This window comes from Danio rerio, chromosome 19 (assembly GCF_052040795.2).
Source record: "Danio rerio strain M-AB ecotype USA chromosome 19, GRCz13ab, whole genome shotgun sequence".
In the NCBI taxonomy this organism is placed as follows: Eukaryota; Metazoa; Chordata; class Actinopteri; order Cypriniformes; family Danionidae; genus Danio; species Danio rerio.
The window spans coordinates 32,981,367-33,006,052 of NC_141039.2; the positions used below are offsets into that span (position 1 = coordinate 32,981,367).

The 24,686-nt window shown below is 35.6% G+C and overlaps 2 long non-coding RNA genes across 18 annotated transcripts in view; one reads left to right on the forward strand and one right to left on the reverse strand.

Annotated features, from left to right (window-relative positions):
* The window catches only part of LOC141379122 (uncharacterized), a 44,901-nt gene extending 29,554 nt beyond the window's left edge, over positions 1 to 15,347 (forward strand). For 4 of the 17 annotated variants that reach the window (XR_015516942.1, XR_015516947.1, XR_015516946.1 and 1 more), the window contains 2 exons: positions 3,125 to 3,295; positions 3,651 to 4,647. This is a non-coding gene — a long non-coding RNA (uncharacterized LOC141379122). Of the gene's footprint in view, positions 1 to 2,933; positions 3,006 to 3,094; positions 3,296 to 3,650; positions 4,648 to 14,542 lie in introns of those variants that run through there. The other 13 variants (XR_015516943.1, XR_015516953.1, XR_015516949.1 and 10 more) reach the window with 9 other exon arrangements.
* On the reverse strand, positions 1,382 to 23,967 carry LOC141379124 (uncharacterized). The gene is made up of 3 exons (XR_015516977.1): positions 23,835 to 23,967; positions 5,705 to 5,899; positions 1,382 to 3,264 (listed from the first exon to the last, which is right to left on the reverse strand). It is a non-coding gene; the product is annotated as an uncharacterized LOC141379124 (long non-coding RNA).
* Positions 23,968 to 24,686: the final 719 nt, after the last annotated feature.

A 24,686-nucleotide genomic window follows, 5' to 3' on the forward strand; every position in this document is an offset into this window, starting at 1 on the left:
GAAATCACTGTTTTGATTTTGAAAGGGACAGTTCAGCCAAAAAATGAGTGTTTTGACTTTATTTACTCGCCCTCTTGTCGTTCCAAACATGTTATTTTCTTCTGTGAAACAAGTAAACAGAAGAAAAGCTACACTCAAAACCGCCTCATCATTGGATTGCACATAAACATATATCGAATGAATAAAACAGTAAGGACAGGTGATGATACTAACAAATAATACTGTATGACAAAAAATAGTAATGTGAGAAAAAACGTGAACAAAGAAAAATATGTTAAGCTAAACAATGACTGGAACTGAGACACAAACATACATTGATATTAAATCAATCTTTTCCACTCTTATTTTTTCTGAATAAATTAAAACTGTTATACACATTTCTTATTATGTGTAAAGTATTACTGATCATCCTTAAATAATTGATTGTATGTTCTAATTTAGAAGCTTATTTATTTCCAGTTTTTCTTCTGACATTCCTAATTAATTTCAAATAATTAATGTTGTAAATAAACAGTTGAGTTTCCCAGTGATGAGTTGCAGCTGGAAGGGCATCCTCTACGTAAAAACATATGCTGGTTAAGTTGGTGGTTCATTCCGCTGTGGTGACCCCAGATTAATAAAGGGACTAAGCCAAAAAGAAAATGAATGAATGAATAAACTGTTGTTAGGGCGACACGGTGGCTCAGTGGTTAGCACTGTTGCCTCACAGCAAAAAGGTCAATGGTTTGAGTCCAGGCTGGTTCAGTGGGCATTTCTGTGTGGAGTTTGTATGAATCTGTATGTTCACGTGGGTTTCTTCCAGGTGCTCCGGTTTCCCCTACAGTCTAAAGACATGCGCAATAGTTGAATTGAAAACTGAAAAAACGAAATTGACCGTAGTGTGTTAGCCCATGAGAGTGTATGGGTGTTTTCCAGCACTGGGATGCAGCTGGAAGGGCATCTGCTGTGTGAAACATTTGCTGGATAAACTGGCCGTGGCTGTGGCGACCCCTCACAAATAAAGGGAAATTAATGAATGAATAAATGAATAAACTGTTGTTTAACTGAATGCTGTTAAATAATTATTGCTGCCTTAAATATCTTTTTAATCAAATGATCTTTTCACTTCATCTCAACTTACATCAAACTGACAAAAAATATTAGCTTAAAGGTTGTGTAACTTAAATTTATTTAACTGAAACCTAACTTACTTTTTAAAATAAGTTAAATCAACAATAAATTTGTTGTCTTGACTTCTAGTAATTCATTGTTTTGCAGTAAATTACATTTTACTTTTTCGAATATAAAAAGCAAAGACACATCAATGATTAAACAAATGCAAATGTTTATACATTTTCTTTTTTGTTAAAGTATGCAAATAAAGTCAACAAAGTTTTTTTTACCCTCCTGTGATTTATTTATTTATTTTCAAAATATTTTCCAAGTGATGTTTAACAGATCAAGGAAAGATAATTTGCAGCATTTCAATATTGTTAACAGGTCAAAATTGTTATCCCCCTTTAGAAATTCCAGCCCAATCTGACGAGGGAAAGGTTAAACTATTTGACGTTTTTTCAGTGTAGTGGCTAATTCGTATGAAACGTACGATTTTAAAAAGGAGGCATTGCACAAAAACCCCACCCCTAAACTTAACCGTCATTGGGGGGTGAGCAAATTGTACTAAAATGTACAACGAGATCTTACGAATTAATACGAATTAGCCACTAAATCAAAAAGTTATGAATTGCCGTGAGATAGCTTGGAAATTCAGAACAAACAGTCTGATCTCATGAGGAAATGTAACAATTTTACATTTTGTCTGCTTAGTGGCTTATTTGCACGAAATGTACGATTTTAAAAAAGGAGGCATAACACCCAACCTCACCCCTAAACCCAATCAACATTGGGGGGTGAGCAAATAGTATTAAACTGTACAAATGAGATTTTACAAATTGATTCAAATTAGCCACCAAATCAACAAGTTATGAATTGTAGTGAGATAGCTTGGAAATTCAAAACAAACAGCCTGATCTCACAAGGAAATGTAACTATTTCACGTTTTGTCTGTTTAGAGGTTATGTAACGACAGGGGATGACACACACAACTGGGGCAGGATCCAATATGCAGGTTTATTCGTTGTTAGGCAAGCAGTGGTCAATACAGGGGCAAACAGATGTCTGAGGGCAATCCAGAATCGTAGTCGAATAACAGGCAAGAGGTCAGAAGGCGGCAAACAAGGGTACAAGGATAATCTAGGCTAAGGTCTAAACACGGAGAAACAAGACAAGGAAAACACGTTGTAGTGTCATCAACTGATAAAAAACTCGGCAACCTGAAAGGGTGAATGAGTGGCTTAAGTAGTGAGTGCAATCAGTCTCTGACAATCCTCAGGTGTTGCGAATGTAATCAGTCTAGATGAGTAAGCATGTGTGTCTGGGCGAAGTGCATGTATGAATACGTAGTCCATCAAAGGTGGAAGTGTAGTCCCTGGTTGTTGTGAGTGAGAACCAGCGATCAATGGAGTAAGATCGCTGGTTATCGTGACAGGTTAGTTCAGTTGTATGGATAATGTAAGATTTTTAAAAGGAGGCATGGCACCACATTGACCACATGGCACCAAACCCCACCTCGAAACCCAACCAGTCATTAGGGGATGTTAGGAAATCGTATTAAACTGTGCAAAAGAGATCGAACAAATTCATACGAATTAGTCACTAAATCAAAAAGTTACAATGTGCCAAGAGATAGCCACTGTTGACAAACCCCTAACCCAACTTAGTTAACCTAATTAGCCTAGTTCAGGCTTTAAGTAGCACTTCTGGTCAATTCTAGTATCTTGCAAAATAACTAATCAAATATGATGTACTCTCATCATGGCAAAGACAAGTTATCAGGAGTTAGTTCTAAAAACGATTTAGTGGCTTGAAAAATAAATCTTCTTTCTGCTAAACAGAGCTTGGGAGAAAATTACACAGGAGGGCTGATCATTTCACCTTCAACTCTATGTCCTTGTATGAGGCATTATGTAAGTCTGAAGAAGAAAAAAGATTGTCAGGAAAGAATGTGAGACAGGGATCGGGTTAAATGACGTCCCCTGGTGCGCCTGTATGATAGGAATCTCTCTCCTCCTGCTCACCTCATCAGCATTCCTGGAAATCTGTGCAGCAGCCAAAAAGAATGATCACATCATTGATCCAACGCCGTCTTCGTTTGGTCATACCGACCGCTCGTCATTTCCAAATGGATTGCAGACATCCTCATGTGACCTGACAAAATGAATCAACCTGCCAACAGAAGAGCCACAAAACCACAAAGGTCAGAATAACTTTCATTAACATCCCGGATTCCGCACACAGAAAATCTTACACCGGTAATATGAGTGAAGGTCATGGATATGATTATAAGAAGCATCTAAATGTAATCTATAAACACATTAATGACTCATTTATTCTTAAAAAGCATGAAAATAAAGCCAAGATAACAGCTGTGCATTGTTGCATTAATTAATATTCTCTCATTATTTGCTCAACATTAATTTATGCCTAATCATTAAGCAGACACTTTTATTCAAACAGAGGAATGTCCTAAGCAATTTATCACACAACGGGCCAGCAAAATGTGTAAACCTCTTATTTCCCACATGGCTAATCTCATGTGTCTCTTTTTACAGCTGACTGGATAAATAGCCTCCATTCCAGCAGAGGAACAGCCTTTCAACGGAGACCTACTGGAATGCAGCTGGTGTTAACAGAGAAGCTACAAATCTGGCCAGCAGTCTGTTCGAAATCAAGATTAGCCTCACAAAGAGCAGCGTTCAGCCAGGATGGTCCAGATGACCCAAGGTGACCTGTCCTAAAACGAGATGGACCCTAGTATATCAACACAATGTGCCGACAATGGTAGCGGTATCTGGCCTCAATGCTCATAAAGATCAGTTCAGTGTAGTCATTGGAAATACCATCCTGATCTCATGAGGAAACAGAACTATTTTACATTTTGTCAGTTTAGAATTCATGCATAGAATTCATTCGTACGATTTTTAAAAGGAAGCCTGGCACCGAACCCCACCCCTAAACCCAACCATCATTGGAAGGTAAGCAAATTGCACTAAAAAGGTATGAACGGGATCATACAAAGTTATATGAATTGGCAACTAAATCAAAAAGTTATAGATTGGCGTAAGATACCATTGCAAATACATATTTCAGTCTACATTTTTGTGAATCCACAAAAAAAAATATATAATAAATACATCGACATATATTTGACTGTAGTTTCTGGGTAAAATGTATGTAACAGGGCAGTAGGACATCTTACATCATTCTTACACACTGTGGCTCGGTGGTTAGCACTGTCGCCTCACAGCAAGAAGGTCACTGGTTTGTTGGTCAGTTAGCATTTCTGCGTGAAGTTTGAATGTTTTCCCCATGCTTGTGTGGGTTTCCTCCGGGTGCTCCGGTTTCCCCCACAGTCCAAAGACATGCAGTATAGGTGAATTGGATGAACTAAACTGGCTGTAGTGCATGAGTGTGAGAGTGTATGTGTTTTCTAGTGCTGGGTTGCGGTTGGAAAGGCATCTACTGTGTAAAACTTATGTCGGAATAGTTGGTGGTTCATTCCACTGCGGTCGAAGTCAAAGGAAAATTAATAAATGATTGATGTATAAAGGATTTGTTTTGTGCAGTTCTTTGCACAATACCAAACAAACAAATGACACAAAACAACACAACAGTTGATATGATTAATAATTGAATACATTTGCCTCATCTATCTATCTCCATAAGGATAATTTTTTTTGGTCAGTTTGCTCAGAATAGCTCAGTTTTTGTTGTGCTTCAATACAAAGCAATTTGTTTGATTTATCCAAAACAAGTTCCACAAAAGAGATAAAAGTAATGTATCAAGTTCAAACTATTCAATCGCAGCAGACTTTTCTCTTACATTTGCTTTCGAAAACACTATTGGTTGGGTTTAGATCAGTGGTTCAATATATATCAACTATACTACAAGCCCCGCCTTCTCATAGATGTGTACAAGAAAGACATGTACCTGAAATGTACAACAAAATGTACCCGAAGCAATGTTTTTCAGATTTGCAAAAATGTAGACAGCGCCCACTAGAGGATCTGAAACATGCGTCGAAATGTACCCGAAGCAAAGTATTTATACAAATGTGTTTTCACAAAAATGTAGGCCGAGGCAAGTATTTCCAATGAGCCTGGCTATCCTACAAGCATTTTCATTCTCATACTCTCATACTCATACTTTTTGAGAATTCTAATGCTTTCACCAAAAGTGTTTAAGCTGTTATTTGTGCACCCACAAATATTTAGTGGTTTTTTAAAGCACAATTAAATATTTAAAGCTGAAACCGTGGTCTATTATGATTCATAAAAATGCAAGTCCACAACTTCTGGCAATATGAGAGGCCTAAAAGCATACGGTGTACTGAACAGTAAGAACAGGAAGAAACTTAAAATTATTAACAAAATGATAACCTTAAATTATTATATTAATATTGCCTTAGCAAACTTCCTTCATTTGCAACCACAAGCTACTGCTATTTATTTAACAAGAGAAAAGCTCATTCTCATTTTTTGTCAAATGAATGAAGTTTCAACAGTGTCCACAAACATCAGTTCAATTTCAAGTCTTCAACAAAGCAGCACAGGCTCTGTGTTTATACTGTGGGAAAAAAATGAAAAAGGCATTGGGTTTACTCACTTTTTTAAAGTTAAGTCCACTGTTTAAAGGGTGGCACGGTGGCTCAGTGGTTAAAAGGTCACTGGTTCGAGTCCAGATTGGGCCAGTCGGAATTCCTGTGTGGAGTTTACATGTTTTCCCCATTTTCGCATAGGTTTCCTCTAGGTACAGTCCAAAGACATACGGTGTACTGGGTTGCAGCTGGAAGGGCATCCACTGTGTAAAACATATGTTGGAATAGTTAGTGGTCCATTCTGCTGTAGTGACCCCTGACAACTAAGAGAATAAGCTGAAGGACAAACTCAAATATAGTGTAAACATTGATCCATGACATCAAAATGTTCTTTCTAGCAGCAAGGGTTAAAAGGCAAAACAATTGTTGTTCATACTTGCTCCTAATCAGTTTGCAAGGAAAACCCAGGAGAAGGGAAAAGGTCTATATCCATGTCCAAACCAAATATGTTGTTTATTTGAGCAACGATTCTGCACAAATGGGCCTGAATCACCTGACAGTCTCGTTTGCAATGAATATGATCCCCTATATTTAATTTGCATAGAGGTGAGCAGGTTTGTTGTATTTAGGTCTTAAATGAGGTGTGATATGATTTCTGTGAAGGATCCTGAGTTGAATGGCTCTGGCCCTGTTGCAAACTGAAAACTTATTGGCTAGAGACCAAACCATCTCATATTCTTCTTCCAAGGTATCCACTTCAAGCTCTTTTTCCCAAATTGATCTGAGATGTGAGTTACAGAGAGTGTTATAAGAGCACCTGATATTATACCCAAATCTAATGATGATCTGTGCCAGAAACTGAACATAACTCTCAACTTTATTCCACAGCCTCTGTCAAATTTTACTTCATTTGTAACCACAATCTATTTTATGCTGTTAAACATGGGCACAAACATTTTACTTAAACGGAAAAGAACATTTAAAAACACATAATATTTAAAAAATAAAAAGATTTTACTGTAATCAAAAAATGTTTCCCCATTTGATTCAGTTTGAAGGTTGCTTTTATTGAAATGCAGTTCAAGAAAACAGCCAAAGAAGAAAACAGCTGTTGCCTTGCCAGAAGACAATTGCTTCCTATGTGCTCACAGTGGGAGAAAACTACTGTTTTGTTGTTGCATAGGGGAACGTCTGTGTGTTTGTGTGTGCCTGTTTAGCAAGGAGGATCAAAGTCAGGACAATAATGTACATTACACCAAAATTGTTGCAAATTGCTGTGCTAAAAACATTGAGTCACATGGGGGTCTTGACTGGAAGTGGCTTATCTTCTAAATTGCTAAGAATATCTAGGGACCTTGGGGGTTTTATTGTGGACAAACAGAATTAAGACAGACTTCTCAAAGTAAAGATAGATAGATAGATAGATAGATAGATAGATAGATAGATAGATAGATAGATAGATAGATAGATAGATAGATAGATAGATAGATAGATAGATAGATAGATAGATAGATAGATGGATGGACGGACGGACGGACGGACGGACGGACGGACGGACGGACGGACGGACGGACGGACGGACAGACAGACAGACAGACAGATAGATAGATAGATAGATAGATAGATATGTATTGGTCATTCCTTAACATGTCTTTGTCTGATTAACATCATCTTAGCATTCATGAGTGATATGAGTCTCTGGAGAGGAAGAATAAAACTCATGAATAGCAGAGTCGGTGGAGCCTTCTTCATTGTGTTTGTGTGCTGTTCTATGACATCTCAGTATTTTGGAGACACCCCGCAATCTGTTGCACTTATGTGATATTCATTACATCCTGAGAGAATGACGGGCCCTTTGGCCTTTCAGACAAGTAGGGGAGCTTCTCCATCTCCTCCCATGGCCTGCCTGTTTCAGAAACCAAACAATGGTTAACACTGGCAACACGGTCTTTCCCACCCAAGAGCCCTCCAGGTTAACTCAAGCTGAAGCTACCTCAACTCATCCACCCACACGAACCCTTTCCATTGTCTCTCCAGCATATGTTTGTGAAACAGTGAGGAGTAGAACTCATTGTTGTCTTTAGAGAGAAGTCAAGCAGAGCACATTAGCACATTAGCAGCCAGTCACCCCAGAGGGATTGGAGAGAGGGAGGGACACTCTACAGGAATTCAAGACATTCACGCAATTCTCTGCATTGATCTATCGATCCCCCTCACAGAATGCTCTCTCAATACAAAGCCTCCCAATAGCCAATAGCCTCTTGACCCAGAGTGAAGCACTCAACCCTGCACCTCCTCCAAAAACTCAGACCCTCTTTTCTGTCATTACAGGTCGTATAGGGAGGCCCTGTACATCAATGATGCAGCAGGAGTGATGTCATGCATTTTGTGGGACATCAATCAATTCAGTAATAGCCCAATAATTCAGTAAATGCACATGGTGTTGTAAAAAGGGGGATAGAAACTTCAAACGCTTCTTACTCAAAAAGATCAGGGCTTTTAAAAGAAATGTTGCAGATTTCATCCTATGGCAATTGTGACCTCAAAAATTAAAGTTTCTCTGTTACTCAACAATGAGTTTATAAGCAAGGTCAGCTACTCCAAGGGAATTGTATATAAATTAGTGAACTGCAAAATAGCCTAAAGCTTGTCTTCTCTTTTACACCACATTATACTTGGACAATGTTTGAAGTATGTACAATATTTTAAAACATTTAAAGACTCACCATTGACATTGTGTGGCGTGGCCAGCGGGGTGGCCGTTATTGTGTCTGTGGTGACCGTAGCCACCCCCTGCCTCCGCCCCTGCTGGAAATTGCTCAAAACACACACTAGAAATCCTATAGGAACATTAACTCCCAGATAGCAACACAAGCAATCCTTTAAGAACACTATTACCACATAGCAACACCATTACCACATAGCAAAACATTGTAGAAGTCCTATAGAAACACAAACTGCCTCATAGCAACACCCTGAAAACCACTCAAAACAATCTAGAAATCCTATAGGAACACAACCCCCCACATAGCAACACCCAAAAACCACTCAAAACACTCTAGAAGTCCTATAGGAACACAAACTTCCACATGGCAACACCCTGGAAACTGCTCAAAACACAATAGAAGTCCTATAGGAACATTAACTCCCTCATGGCATGGCAACACCATGAAAACCACTCAGAACACTGTAGAACTCTTAGTAACCATATAGCAACATTCTAGGTAGCACACAAAGAGACACCTTTACAACTAACTGTATAAAAACACTTTCATAACCCCATAGCAACACCCTGAAATCCATTCAGGCCACCCTAGCAACCATACAGGACCATTTTAGCAACCACACAACAAAAACATTCTGGAAAGCACACAAAGGGACACTGAAATAAAACACTGTAAAGGAATACTTTCACCACATTGCACAAAGCACTAGAAACCACTAACAACAACTAACCCTAACCAATAGCAACAGTAGAAGAGCATGTTACTGCTGCCAGCTGTATTGAAAATAAATAGCAGCAACCTGCTAACCAGGAGTGCGTTTCACAAACAACGACATAACTCACAGCTGAACTATCATAGTATGAGGCATCATTTGGGGAAAGAACGATGTAGTGACGATTTTTCCAAATCGTTCGTATCTTTGCTGCAGATCCATAATTTGAACATTAGTTATAATGTAAAATGTCCATAATGACGGGGTGAAGTGAAGATTTTAGAGGGAACCCCATAAACTTTTTGTGCAAATTATTTTGTTTTCCACACACACACATTTAGAAAAAATCCAATATTCGTTTTGCATATTAATTTAAATATATGTAAACGGCTCATATATGGCCTGTGTTTTCTTTACGATTATTATTAAGTATGTTCCATATTCTATTCTAAAACATGAACTAGCTAACACATATTTTAATCTCATATATAAATCATATAAATCGCTAATGGATGTAATTTACAGAAGGCTATTTATTAATAAATGTTTAAAAATCCAACTTATTATTATTAATTATTATTATTATTGTTTATTTGTTTGTTTTTTTATTTCTTGTGAAAGTCTACTTTTACAATTTGACACATTCAAACCACTGCAGAAATCTTCTAACCAATAGGCCCATCTCATATTGATACATTTCTTAATAAATAACCTACTATAAATTGAAACCAATAACATATACTACATATTTTTGTTTTCACAAGCTTTGGAGATGTAACTTATATTCCGCTTTTGAATAATAGTTCACCTATAGCATCATGAACCACGGCTGCATACAAGTTTGTTACGCAGTTTGCGAATGTTCATTTGAAGGATGGATTTGGGAAACACCATATCAACTAACTATGTTTGTAACGGCGGAACTTGGAACCATAGTTGTCAAACAATGGTTTTAAAAAAACGCACCCCAGAACGGTTAAGCAACATACTTTTGAATAGGCAGTTGTCGCTTCTATCTTCATCTTTATCATCCACTTCAAAAGCACAGCTGATGTTTATCAATTAGCAAAAAAAAAAAAAAAAAAAGAAGGGCAACACTAACTCAATTCTTTTATTGTCTGAAGAAACAGTCTTGATTCAGACAGACACTCATCGAAAGTAAATTATTATTGCATTGCTAATGACTCCCGGGCCGCTATCGAGAGCAGCTCCCAATGATCAATCATCTCTACAGTACATGGCTCCACCAGATCTCAACTCAATACTGATCAATGCTCTCTAATAAGCACCAATAAATCACAATCCGGACGGCTTGCTGGCTGCATCCACTATCAATATCAATTAATTGCCTCTAATGAATATCCATACAGCCGAGTGTTAAATGAAGAAACAATGAGCAGGTGCTGAGTAAGCCCTGTACAAAAACAGCCCTCACACAGACAGTAAATCTTTCTTTGTTCAAACCACATTGGATTTATGGCTTTAAGAAAAAAATAAGCACACAGATAAATCAACCCGTTTCTGTGTTGGATGCGTCTGCTTAACATACTTCTTATGTTGTTTTTTATGTGTATCTAAAGGATTAGATATAAGACAATATATTTTGTCTACATGGGTTTACACACAAATTAAAGTACTGATTTATAGCAACTTGCCCAGGCTGTAAGCATAGATATACCCTCAGTCTGATAAAATCCCTCCAAATGTATTCTATAAAAACATGTACAGAGATACTGACCACAAAAGATGTATGATATATTAAGTTTATGCTTTGAATTTGAGAGAGAGAGAGAGAGAGAAAGAGAGAGAGAGAGAGATTGGATTTAAAATGTTTTGTCCCCTAGTACTGCAAAACACCAGTACTCTCTCACACTACGGCCAATTTAGTTAATCCAATTCACCATATACTGCATGTCTTTGGACTGTGGGGGAAACCAGAGCACCCATAGGAAACCCTTGCAAACTTTGGGTGAACATGCAAATTCCAAACAGAAATGACAAACTGGCCCAGCCGGGACTTGAACCACCGACTTTCTTGCTGTGAGGTGATAATGCTAACCACTGAGCCATTATGCCACCCAACAGTAATACAATACTTTTTAATTAAAAACGTTGTAATACAAAAAGTTCAAGTCATATGTTAATTACTTTATGTTAATAGCTTCCTCCAGCCTAAACCAGCCAAGACCAGTGAGCAAGCTTTGAATTAAAACCACCCTGAGCTAGTTTGTTGGCCAAAGATTGTCAAGCTAATGTTTAGCTGGTTTTAGCTAAGACCAACTAAAAAGTGCCTAATCTCAATTTAAACCTGCTATATGTCCAATTTATCACTGGTTTGTCAAATAGCGTTAGAAATATGCGAAATAATGCTACTATTACTAAAAGTTTTTAAAAACATAGCAGCAGTAAGCTAAATTGTGCTAAAGCATTTTTAAAATGCTTTAAACATTAGAAACATGCTAACTGAATCATGCTAGAGACACTTAAGTAACATGTTAAATCATGCAAAATGCTAAACCATGTTTGCAACATTGTACTGACATTAGTGATAAAAAAACAATAAAAACTCAAGGAGTTTCAATTTTTTTGTTCAACCATAGTTGTCAAATTTCAAGCCCGATTTAAGTGTTTTCATCATATTTATTCATCACATTACCTTTATATTTCAAATGAAATGCTAAAAAACAAATAAACTAATGATTGAATAAATGGTATGTTCAGATCTGTATAATGTTCTGAAGAGATGGCCTTTTGTATTCGGTATAGCAGGAAGTGTTGTTGTGCAGCCAACCTATATACCCAACTTACCACTGGTTTGTTAAATAAAAGCAGTGCTCAACCTCAATTAAAACCTGCTATATGCCCAATTTACCACTGGTTTGTCAAATAAAAGCAGTTAAAATGCTAGTAGCATTAGCAAGCTGCTAAATAATGCTACAAAGCTATCATTAAAAGTGTTTCGAAAGATTGCTGCACTATATGTTACATTGTGCTGGAAATATTTTTAAATGCTATAAACTTTAGAAACATGCTAACAATATGGTGAATCATGCTAGAGACACTCAAGTAACGTATTGAAGATGCAGTATGTAAGGCCCCGTTTACACTAATGCGTTTTAGTTTGAAAACGCATAAGTTTTGCTACGGTTACGCCATCCGTCTACACTACGCCGGAGTTCTCGAGCGCCGAAAACAAAGCTTTTTGAAAACGCTGGAGTGGCCGTTTTCATTCTAAAACGCTGCTGCTCCGTCTCAGTGTGGATGGGGAAAGACGGAGACATCTGAAAACGGAGGCGGGACTGCAGACATTCGCCTATCTGATTGGGGCTTTTCCTCAATATTAAGTAGCCCACACACAGTTCAGTCTCGCATCCTCTTCTTGTAAGTTAAGACTTCGCAAGTTTGATCAAGGCTGCAGTCTCCCCCTTCTCAGTTTGATATGGAAAACATACCGAGGACACGGGTAAATCTTCAAAGGGAACAGTGTACTTTATAACTTCATTCACATCACCTTGGCTACGTTGTATCACTTTCTCAACAATAAAATGTAAACATGATTTAAGGAACTGCCTATTTTCTTTTTAATGTTAGCAACTTAACAGACAGCAGAAATGTTGAGGCGCCGTGCTGCATATATGAGCGTCATCTTCACTGTGTGGATATTTATAACAAAACGGAGCCGATAACAACTGCCTCCTTTCAATTTTAGTGAAAATACGAAACGCACCCTCTCTTTTGCTAAATATCAGTTTTAATAATCGATAATTATAAAAGTATGACATACAATACGTTTATACATTGTAGGAAATAAAGGCAAGCGATCAGTCAATGTACCTGGATTAATCCTTAACTTATCTTTGCGCTTAACCAAAACATGTTACCCGTGAACAAGTAACTTAATAGATTCCAATGACCAAAGTCAGGGAATTGGCCTATGTCAACAACAACATGAATGAAATATCACGTTCAGCAAATATAGTGAGATTAGATCCAGCGGGAGATGCTTGATGAGCAGTCCGACAAGCAGAGCTCTCATCTGGGTAGAAATGCTGGAGCGCTTGCCCGAGAGTGTCTGTGTGGTCACGTGATGTGCGTTTTCAGCGTTTTGGTGTGGACGGAGAGCTGTTCATAAAACGCTGGGTAAAACGCGAGTGTGGACGCGGATCGTTTTCATTGTACAACGCCGTTTTAAAACTAAAACGCACTAGTGTAAACGGGGCCTAAGACTGACACCCAGTGGTTGAACTAGGTATTGCATTCCTGGATCAAAACAAACACATGCTGAAGTTGCCAGATTGAGGACCAACAAGGCTGAAATGAATCATGCTCGAAATGAAAGCAACAGCACACGATAGAATTTTTTTTACTATATTAAAAAGAGTTTTTGTTCTTACACCTCGAATTGATATATTAGAAACGGCTTCTCCTTCTCACAGGTGAACAACAGAAAACTGACAATGATTACCTCAGGTACATCTTATGTGCTTTATTCAGTGTTAAATGCTAATGAAGTGAGTTTGAATGGCATTTTATATGACATGTATTGCCATACTACAGAAAGCAACAGCAGATCGTTTACCTCAGATCTTAAAAATAAAATAAACCATTTGAAATGGAACTTTAGAACTGTGAAATAATGCAAACCAACACATATCACTGATTTAGCATGTACACATAATAATGTTAAAGAGGTTTAATATGTATTTATAACATTAAGAACTTTACCATTTCCTGAGTGAGTGCATATGGCTGTATTTAAATTTTGTCGTGTTTCGTCTGGTGCAAACAGCCAAATTGCTTATCACTGCAAATGTCCTCACATAGCATGTTGTTAGGACACGGGGTTACAATGTAACCTGCTCCCCTAATATTTACACTCATAATATGTATATTCTTTGCTAATTAATTTACCACCCGAGACTCATTTTGGAGTCACATAATGCAGAGTCCGTTTCAGTTACAGACACATGCTTTGGTTGCCCTCCTGACTAAATGATTGAAATATGTTATTTTTCATGAAGGCAAAGACGGACAGGTGTTACGGCACAGAAAACACATTTTCAAAGCTGAATAACTGACTTTAGCATTGTTTTTCAGATAAACAAGAATGTTTACGTGGCATGTTTCTTAAATGTCTGCAAACATATTATGTTATTTTTATACTTTAGAAGAGTCAAAAACTTACATACAGCACCTTTAAATCATGCAAAATGCTAAAATCTTGCTTACATTGTTTCTCTGAGAAAAAAAAAAGCTTTTAAAATCTCAAAACATTTTGTTGCTTTTGCTGAAATATTTCAACCATTAGCTGTCCAATTTCAAGCCCAAATTAGGGTTTGTCATCATATTTGCTTTACCTTATATTTAAAATAAATGCTTTATGCTAAGAATGCAAAAAAAATAATGAATGAATAAATGGCATTCAGGCCTATGTGGTGTTCTGAAGTGATTTTTCTTATTCATTATAGCAGTAAGTGTGGATGTGCAGCCATACGTGTCATGTCCATGTCCCGACAGATGGGCTGGTCAGCGCATCCCATCAGCCCCTTCTGCCAGCAGCATGATGGACCACTGTATGAGTCTCTGGGGGATCCCCGGGTGAGCCTTCATCCTGGACAACACCTGTCAATGAGCGTGATTGATCCTTTGCAACTTTTCACCCTCACACACACACACACACACACACACATACACACATCTGTAGACCCTATACACACAAACACTCCTTTTCCTGCACTCTATCACATAAACTTAGCCGTCCCTCTCTAGCTGATCAAAGCATTTTTCATCCCGCACAGGAAGAGGTGGAGGAGAGGACCTTCTGTCCACTTATAAATCCATTAAAGTAAAACTAATTGCACAACAGCTGTAAAGAGCAACACTCAAACACTTGTGTTTCAGATCATCTGATGTAGTTTAAATAAGGGTATTGCTCTTTTTCCTTAATGGAGCTCTCGATTATGTTTACTTCCGGTGTCATCTTTAGTGTAGATGTTTCTTTTACAAATTCTGTTTAAGAGATCAAATATCGACGCAAACGAGACAAATGATTACATACCAATCAAGTACACAGATTATAAAACTATTAGTTCTTGGAATAAAATCTATAAACCATTTCTATGTGGTGATGTCATTGGCCCATAAGCATTTCCTGCTTGTTGTCAACACTTTTAACAAATTTATGTGGATTGAACATAAACAATTAAGTTGTCCCAATGAAATCTCAAGAATTGTCTTGTTTTAGCTTAACGTAAATAAGTAGTTTAAACGAGCAAAAAAAAAAAATATATATATATATATATATATATATATATATATATATATATATATATATATATATATATATATATATTTAGTGTTGTTTACATCCTTAAAAATAGTCTATTGAAACCAAACCCTTGGTGGTGTCTGTAATATGTTTAAGAATATGTCTAAGATTTATTTTTATAATAAATGATAATAATAATATTGATAATCATAGCCATTATTATTATTTTTTTTAAATAATGATTTTTCATTATCTTCATAGCACATTCACTACAAAAGCTATCAGTAAAGCAGTACCTTTTCAGAAGGTACACTCTTACACCTAAAAGGTCCACATTTGTACAGTAAAAAGTACAAATGTGTACTTCATAGTACCTTAAAGGTACAAAAGTATACCCTACAGGTTAAAAAATGTTACTTTAAGGTCCCTATGTGCCCCTGTAAGATATAAAAGTTTAATATTTTAAATGGTACCGCCCAAGTGACAGCTTTTGACCTTTGTTCATTAGTGTGTTTAACACTTTTAAAAATGACAAGTAATTTGCCGCCCTTACATCTCAGGAAGGCATTATTTTCATGCAAGTTACATTTTTAAAATTAGGTAATATAATATTTCTTGTTAGTTCAGTTCCATTAAAGAGCACTTATTTTACCCCTTTTCCAAGATGTAAGATAAGCCTTTGTTGTCTCCAAAATGTGTCTGTATAGTTTCAGGTCAAAATGAACAGATTATTTAAAGCCTCCAGAATCTCCCCATTTTTGTGTCTGTATACTGTAGCGGTTTTTGTAGCCTGTGGCTTTAAATGCAAATGAGCTGCTTCTCCTTGCTCACCGTTCCCACATGCATGTCTGCTTCTCATCATGCATTAAGTCAGATAAACAGCAGTCAGTGATAGATACAGACACAGATGAAGCTAAAATGCAACTCATTAGTCAACAAATGCCAAGTAAGTTTCATGTATTTGTGGTGGAGTTTTTTCAAACCTTTCTGAGTCTTACATAAATGCTGTTTGCGGTAAAGCACACACAGACATATTAGCATTTACTGATACCATGCAGCCGTGGTGATTATAATGGTTAAGAATTGCATATCGATTTTACTGCCTTTATTACAAACATGCTCTCTTTTAAAAAAGTTTTTAACTAATAAAAATCACAGAGAGTTGGAAGAAATATTTTAAGTTTCTTTGCCTGTCAATCAATTCGGTGGGCGCGGAAAACTGCACTCCTATACCACAATGGTCCTATTTTAACTCCATGAAATAAAAAAGAGACTTGTTGTGTTTATATCACTCCAGTATCACTGTGGACACACTATACCTACACACAGCTCTGTCCAAAAAGCTTGCAAAAGTTCCTCATAGGTGCCCTTTAAATATTATTTACTAACACATTAATAAAATGTAATATTTATGGCTATATAAACATTTAAAAAGCATAATCCTAAATACTAATTTAGCATTCTTAGCATCAATAGTCTGAAAACCTCAAGCTGAAATCTTGTGATCAATAAAAACTGTTATAAGAAATGCTGAGTTTATACTGACATTTTGAATCCTGAGTCGCTTAAAAGCAGACAAATCTGAGTTTAACTATAGCAAAACCGATGATGTAGTCTAAAATAAAGAAACACGAGGAGAAACCTTTTTTTTACCAGAGGAAAAATCTGATAGGTTATTAATTTTTGCAGATGTCAATTTCCTTTGCAGTTAATGTTACCATGGTCTTGGAGAAACAACTGTGATTTATGTTACAGCTTTCAATTGTGCTGTTTCTTTCTTACTCTGTTACACGTCCTGTAGGTTTAGGTTTGGCTGCCGGCCTTCTGCATGAGCGAATGAATGAATAAAATAATATATCTTTCAGTGCAAACACTGCTTGATTTAGACAGCAGAGGTCAGAAGACAGACAAAAAAATCGCTACTAAAACATCCCCGAAGTTTGTACTAGGCCCAGGATGTTTGGCAGGCGGCATGAATTTTTTCGACAGCTGAGGCATTTAAGTGCTAGAGAATAACAGCATTACAACATTCAGCCGTTGGGTCTGGCACCAGCAGAGCCCCCCGAGGAGAGAGACAGAGAATCAGCTGCTTCAGCATGCATGAGTTTGTTTGAGCATCTGCGGGGAGGGCATGTGTTTTACTGCCCTGCAATTCTGACATAAAAGCAATAAAATGAAGTGTGGAGAAAGAACAGCGAGATCTGTGTGAGTCTACATGAGTGTGTGGCTGCATGAAAACAGAGCTGATATGAGGACAGTATGTGGTGTATCATATTGTATGTTAAAGGGTAGTGGGGCCTGCGTGCATTTGCTTTGGATCTCTTGGGGAGGCACTTAGGCTGCTGTAAACCGATGCCTAGGGGATCTGGACAGCTGGAGTTGCTCATCTGTCTATCAGCTTTCATCAAAGACCTGCTTCTTTTGCTTTGGTCTCTAAGGAGTTTCTTACAACCAGCCTAAACTTTTACTCTGTGTGGGGTCTGACATGATCGTGTTATAAAATGGATATTTCAGGTCTTTGATTCTTGACACCATTGTAAATTGCTTTATAGGGGCTTTTGCACCAGATTAACTTTTTTCTAGGTCCAATAGAACCTTTTTGGCAATGCTCTTAGTTACAGGAACTCCATCAATTCAATTCATCTTTATTTCTATAGCCCTTTTAGATTGTGTCAAAGCCGCTTAACATAGAAGTTCTAGTAAAGTTCAGTTTAGTTTAGTTTAGTGTGGTTTAAATTTCACTGCTGAAAGTTTAAACACTGAAGAGAGAATTCATCGGTGCACAGCTCCACAATCCCAATCCAAGCAAGCAAGCCAGTGAATAGGAAAAACATTGACCAATTGACAAAGTGTTGAAACAGTGGGACTAAATGTGTTTACCTTTCAGAGTTGGGTCAATCCAGCATGATCTCACAAGGAAACATAATTTTACATATGGTCAGAAGAGTAATTTGTTCAAACATGACATGAATTTTAAAATGAAGTGTGGCCCCAAAGCCCTCCCCAACACTAGCCCTCATTATGGGATGAGCAAGTCATACTAAAATGTACAAATGAGATTGTACACATGAATGCAAATTAGCCACTAAATCAAAAAGTTAACTGCTGTGAGATTACGCTGGTCTATCTTAACGCAATAGGAACTATAGTGATGTAAGTGAACATTGACTGGGCAGCTGGAGACTATATGAAACAACGGATCCATATTCTAATGTGTTACATTTATGTACAGAAAGCTAATAGTGTCTTTTGCATGGGTAGTAACAAGAACTAATATATGGTAACACTAAAAACTAGTTTCCTCTCAGATAATTTTCCTGGATGCATTCACATCATCACTTGGAACAAGTAAAGAATAACTAATTTCAACTCATTGGGAAAACAAGCACAGGGCTACATTTTTGCAAACACATTGCATTGGTGACGTTTCCTTGCAGCTTATGTTGACAATCCACCAAATGCATTGTCTACATTTTTGGAAATCTCCAAAACGTTACTGTGCTATATTTTCTCAAATGTGGCATTTATATGTCCTTCTCATATACGCATCTTTAAGAAGCCGGCCAGCTTGTCATGCATATTCCCCTTATCCAAACCCAACCGATGTTTTCAAAAGCAAACAAGAGAGGTTTTCACCATGATTTTACAGTGCTTTTTACCTAGTTTCTGGAACCATATGACACTCAGCTTGAACCCAGTTCACTATGAATCCTAAGAATGACACTGTACAAGACAAGCTATCGAGAAAACTGACCACTCCAGAAACACCCTCCAAAATGATATAACGCCTCATAGCAAACATTTTTAGAAACTTCAGGCAAACGTACAGTTGAAGACAGAATTATTAACCCTCTTTGAATTTTCTTTGCTTTTTAAAATATTTCCCAAATGATGTTTAACAGAGCAAGGAAATTTTCACAGTATGTCCGATAATATTTTTTCTTCCGGAGAAAGTCTTATTTGTTTTATTTTGGCTAGAATAAATGCAGTTTTTATATTTTTAAAAACCATTTTAAGGTCAAAATTATTAGCCCCTTTAAGCTATATATTTTTTCGATAGGCTAAAGAACAAACCATTGTTTTACAATAACTTGCCTAATTACACTTAATTAACCTGCATAGTTAACATAATTAACCTAGTTAAGCCTTTAAATGTCACTTTACGCTGTATAGAAGTGTCTTAAAAACATCTAGTGAAATATTATTTATTGTCATCATGGCAAAAATAAAATAAATCAGTTATCAGAAATGACTTTTTAAAACTATTATGTTTAGAAATGTGTACAAAAAATTGTCTTAAAAACTGGTTTTGCAAAAATGTAGTCCTTGGAACATATTTCCAATGACATATTTCCTTTTTTTTCTAGTTTCAATGATGGAGTACTGTATAACTAAAATCACTCCTTGATCCTAAAGTGTGAACATGTACAAAAGTGTAGACCATTAGTTCTATAGGAACATTAAAGTAATGTGAGCCAGCCAAATGATACGTTAAGTGCTACATTCAACAAAACCATATTGGTGGATGGAGGATGGCCTGATTGTTATCAGTGTTAATCTGGCACCTGGTAATCCTTTTCTTATTTATCTGACAAACCCTATTTGTAAACCTAAGGACTCATGATGCCACACTGTACATTTAATCACATAAATCACATTAATTAAACCACAGAAATACCTAGTTTTCATCAATTGTCTTCAAAATACTGCATTTGTACATGTAAAAGCTTTATTAAAAGGGTGTTAGAGTAGTTCAGTGGTTGGCCAAGATAAAATAAGTGAGTTAGCTTATTTTTACTCGTATTCACAAATAAGCAAAACTCATCCATGATTACAGTCCAATATTTTCAACAGATCTGAAAAATTCTAGACAGTTTGACATTTAAGTTATATTTCATTAAATTAAAATGAATACCCTTTACTTCAAATGTTATATTATGAAACATGATGCTAATTATTCTATTATGTAAGAAGAAAGAGACTGCATGTGATGTAAAATTGCTTTCCAATGCTAATTTATTATCTTCAGCTGTCACTAAACCAAATTATTGGATGACAGAATGCTGCATTTGACCAGTCAGCATCAAGGCAAACATTTCCAGTTCTTGACAGAAGTCTTCTGAAAGTTGGTTTCCTGAATCTGTTGTGTAAGATCCATCTGTGCTGCTAAATAGTGATTTCTCCAGCATGAGATGCGTGTGTGAAGGGTCTGGAGTGGGTGGTTTTGGGACTGTGTTTTTCTGTCTCTAAAATCTATCTAAGATGAAGCTTGTCAAGTGTGATCGAATTATTCTTAAGGCTGTGACATTTCACAGATCTAGATGTTAAAAGCATCTGTTAAAGCATCAGGTGATACCGCAGGTGTCAAATGCAAGATTTTTGCAAACACCTCTAACATAATCTTGTGCAAGTTGGTTTGTGAAATAAACATTTCTTATAATTCAGATGTATGTTATCAAAATATATAGTCTATTTACTATATAGTTTACAGTCTATGTTACGGTACCACCACACACATTTTCCCCACTACATTCACTTAAAAAGAAAATCAAAATCTAATTACGGTCCATTAACGCCATCTACTGGTGATTTATGAAATTAAAACCTGTTTTTAATAGGGTTTTGTCTCTATTTTTATTATAACAAAACTGGGCTAATAATAAGTACTTTCAAAGAAAAACAAACAAAGCACATGATGCCAAATTCACAACAGAACACTTTTGATGAGTTTTTTCCTTAAATTTCACAAGCATTAACCCCCATAATGTGTGTAAAATCTGTATAAAGTACAAAAATGTATTTATTAGCATTATTAGATCATAGGCCTTAAACTACATTCCTGGAGAGCCGCAGCTCTGCACAATTTTGTTCCGACCCTATTAAACACGGTCGATCTAAATAATCAAGGTGTTTAAAAGAGTCATGAACACTTTCATTTTTTGGATCCACTGTGTTTGATCAGGGTTGGAGCAAAACTGTTCAAAGCTGTGGCCCTCTAGGAATGGGGTTTGAGACCCATGTATTAGATTATAACATTGTTTTACTGTAATATGTTTCAGTAGACTGCACTTTGTGATGAATTTAATATTGAGAAATTATTTAAAATCTAAAATTACACAAACCATGACATAAACATATGAAGAAATACCTAGATTATAAACAAATCTAATTAGTTAACGATTAAATTAAACTATTACATTTATTCAAACTCAAGGTTTCTCAAAAAGAGCTAAAATGTATATGTACATATTAATTTCTAACAAAACAGCATCTAAACCAAAACAAAATAATTTTGAAAAATGTACATCATTACGAAAATGCTGATTTCTTGGTTTCATTCATTTTAACTGAGGAAAAGGCCTTTTTTTATCCTTAACTTCCTTCAATTTGCTTAATAAATAATAATAATTTATATTTTTTTAGGTAAACTAGATGTACAAGTAATTTCATTTTTACTAAATTCACATAAAAAAGAAAATGAAACATTTTTAACGTAAAAAAGGTCAAAAGTATCAAAATATTACTAAATTTAACCATTTTTTAAATTATACTTCTTACAATGTATCTAATTGTTATAGATTAGTTGAACATAAACTGTAGCCTAAGTACTGTATACGAAACATGACAAACAAAATAGAAAACATATGACAAAGTTAAGTATAAGGAGAACTTCCTTTCCATTTTCAGTCTTGACCTTCTAAGCCATTAAATAGCAACAAACACAGACATTTCATAAGCTGTTTTATATTTATAAGTGATTTCCATAACATAAGCAGAACATAAACTTTATTTAAAATGTAATGATGTTTTTACTGTACATCGGTCTGCCCACCAGTGTACTTGCAATATGAAAGCAAAAAGGGAATCTTTGCCTGGATGAGCACGAAACAGACTTTGTGAATGGTCAATTATTTATCAGATATTTAAACATTGTTCATAGCATTGCAGTCACACTTTTATTTCAATAAAATGAACATCAAACTTTACAGAGGACTTCAAAGTTACTTAGTATTACATATTTAAGAAACACTTTTTGGTGCTGATTGAAAAAAGAAAGAAATAATAATTTTGTTAATATTACACATCATATGTTGCTAACATTTATAAAATTAGATATTTTTGTTGCTTGAAACTATTTTAGACTGCAGGTATATTTAAATATTATGTCCGTTTATATTTAGATTGGAAATGTATTTTCTTTCTCCTGAAATACATTTGGGAATAGCATATAAATTTCCAGTTTCAAAAATATATTTATTGAGCTATTAAAAATAGCTGTGTTTATCCATTATTCAAAATGTATTTTAGCCAGTTAAAAAATTGTACTATGGGAGTCTCACGATACGGATGACTATTGATTGTTAATCTGGATTGCAGCTATTAATAATAGATACATGGACAATTGCATTGCATAAAGGCATTTTTACTACTACTTAAACCATATATGGCAATGTACTTTTGCCTTCTTAATTTAAAATTAGAAATAAAATAGAGCCAACAGAAATTCTCTCTATATTTCGGTGACCACATAATGAACACAAGATGGCGACAAACGTTCATTAAATGTGAATCAGACAGCGTCATTCCGTTCTGACTTGTCAGTGGACTGACTGACTCATTTCAACTGGTTTCTGGTACATGATGTTCTTATTTTCTTTATGGCAACACTTTAATTCAACTAACGAGAACTGATTGGGTGGAGTTTTTTCCCGTAAACTGACCCAGATCAAAATATATGGGGCCACATTTTTAAGGTGATCTTTTCCATTCACCAAAGAAGCCTACGTTTAGACAAAAGGCTACTACTTTTCAGTAGAATATATTTTGCATGCTGCCCTGAAAGCTGCTTACTTAATTATTTACAGGATGAAATAATGGTAATGTGTGACATACTGTGCACTCATCAAAAGAACACATGATTAAACATACAGTAAACCTCCTGATCGGCATTGGCTAAAGATGATTCTGGCTTAACAAAAATAGCCCACATGTTGCATCAAAGTAAGTTTCTGTAGGTTTTCTGAGAAATGCAGGAATCTTAGAGAGGTTGCGTTGCAACATATTTCTTCATATAGATTATTCAACCCTGTACTTGCTTTGCTGTCAGTTCCGCTTATTCAATAGGGGAAAATGCTTTATGGAAATGATAAATGAAACAAAATCATCATCCAAATATGATTAAAATAAATTCATCACAAAGACGAAAATCAATCATTATTATTAACATTTTTCAAAAAATGAAAATTCTGTCTTCGTTTAACCTACTCCCCATTAACTTGTTCCAAACTAGTTTGAGTTTATTCTTCATTCATTCATTCATTCATTTTCTTTTCAGCTTAGTCCCTTTATTAATATGGGGTCCCCACAGCAGAATGAACAGTAAACTAATCCAGCACATGTTTTACGCAGCGGATGCCCTTCCAGGTGCAACCCATCACTGGGAAACCAAACATACTCATTCACACAAATACACCACAGACAATTTTGCTTACCCAATTCACCTATACCACATGTCCTTTGACTTGTCGGGGGGATCCATGTGAACACAGGGAGAACATGCAAACTCCACACAGAAACGCCAACTGATCCAGCCGGACCTTGAACAAGCGACCTTCTTGCTGTGGGGCGATTGTGCTATCCACTGTGCCACTGATGTGCTGACCAAGTTAATTATTATTATTATTATTATTATTTGTTCTATTAAAAACACAAGATACGCATATTGAAGAATGTTGCAAAAACAATAACCACTGACTAGCATACACTCTTAGGAAAAATGGTTCTAAATAGTACCAAACTAGGGTTCTTTGGCTTTTAACAATAGCAGAAAGCTTTCTAAAAGGTTCTATAAGGAACCATGCTTTAAAAAGCGATATATAGAATCTTAAAATATATATATATATATATATTTTTAATTATCATGAATAGTCTCAATATTAATAATAATAGTATTTCTTTTAATAATACTATAATAATTTATATAAATAATATTATTTGATAATATTTAATTAATTAATTAATTTGTTTGTCTGGTGTTACATTTGCAGGTTAAAGTGTCAAAAAGAAACGAACAATCCAATCCATATATATATATATATATATATATATATATATATATATATATATATATATATATATATATATATATATATATATATATATATATATATATATATATATATATATATTATTATATATTATTATATATTATATATATTATTTCTTTTATAAAGTAAACTTTTAGTAAAATATTGACAGTACTTGTACAACAGTTATTAGCTGACAACATTAATAAATAAGAATTATATATATATATATATATATATATATATATATATATATAT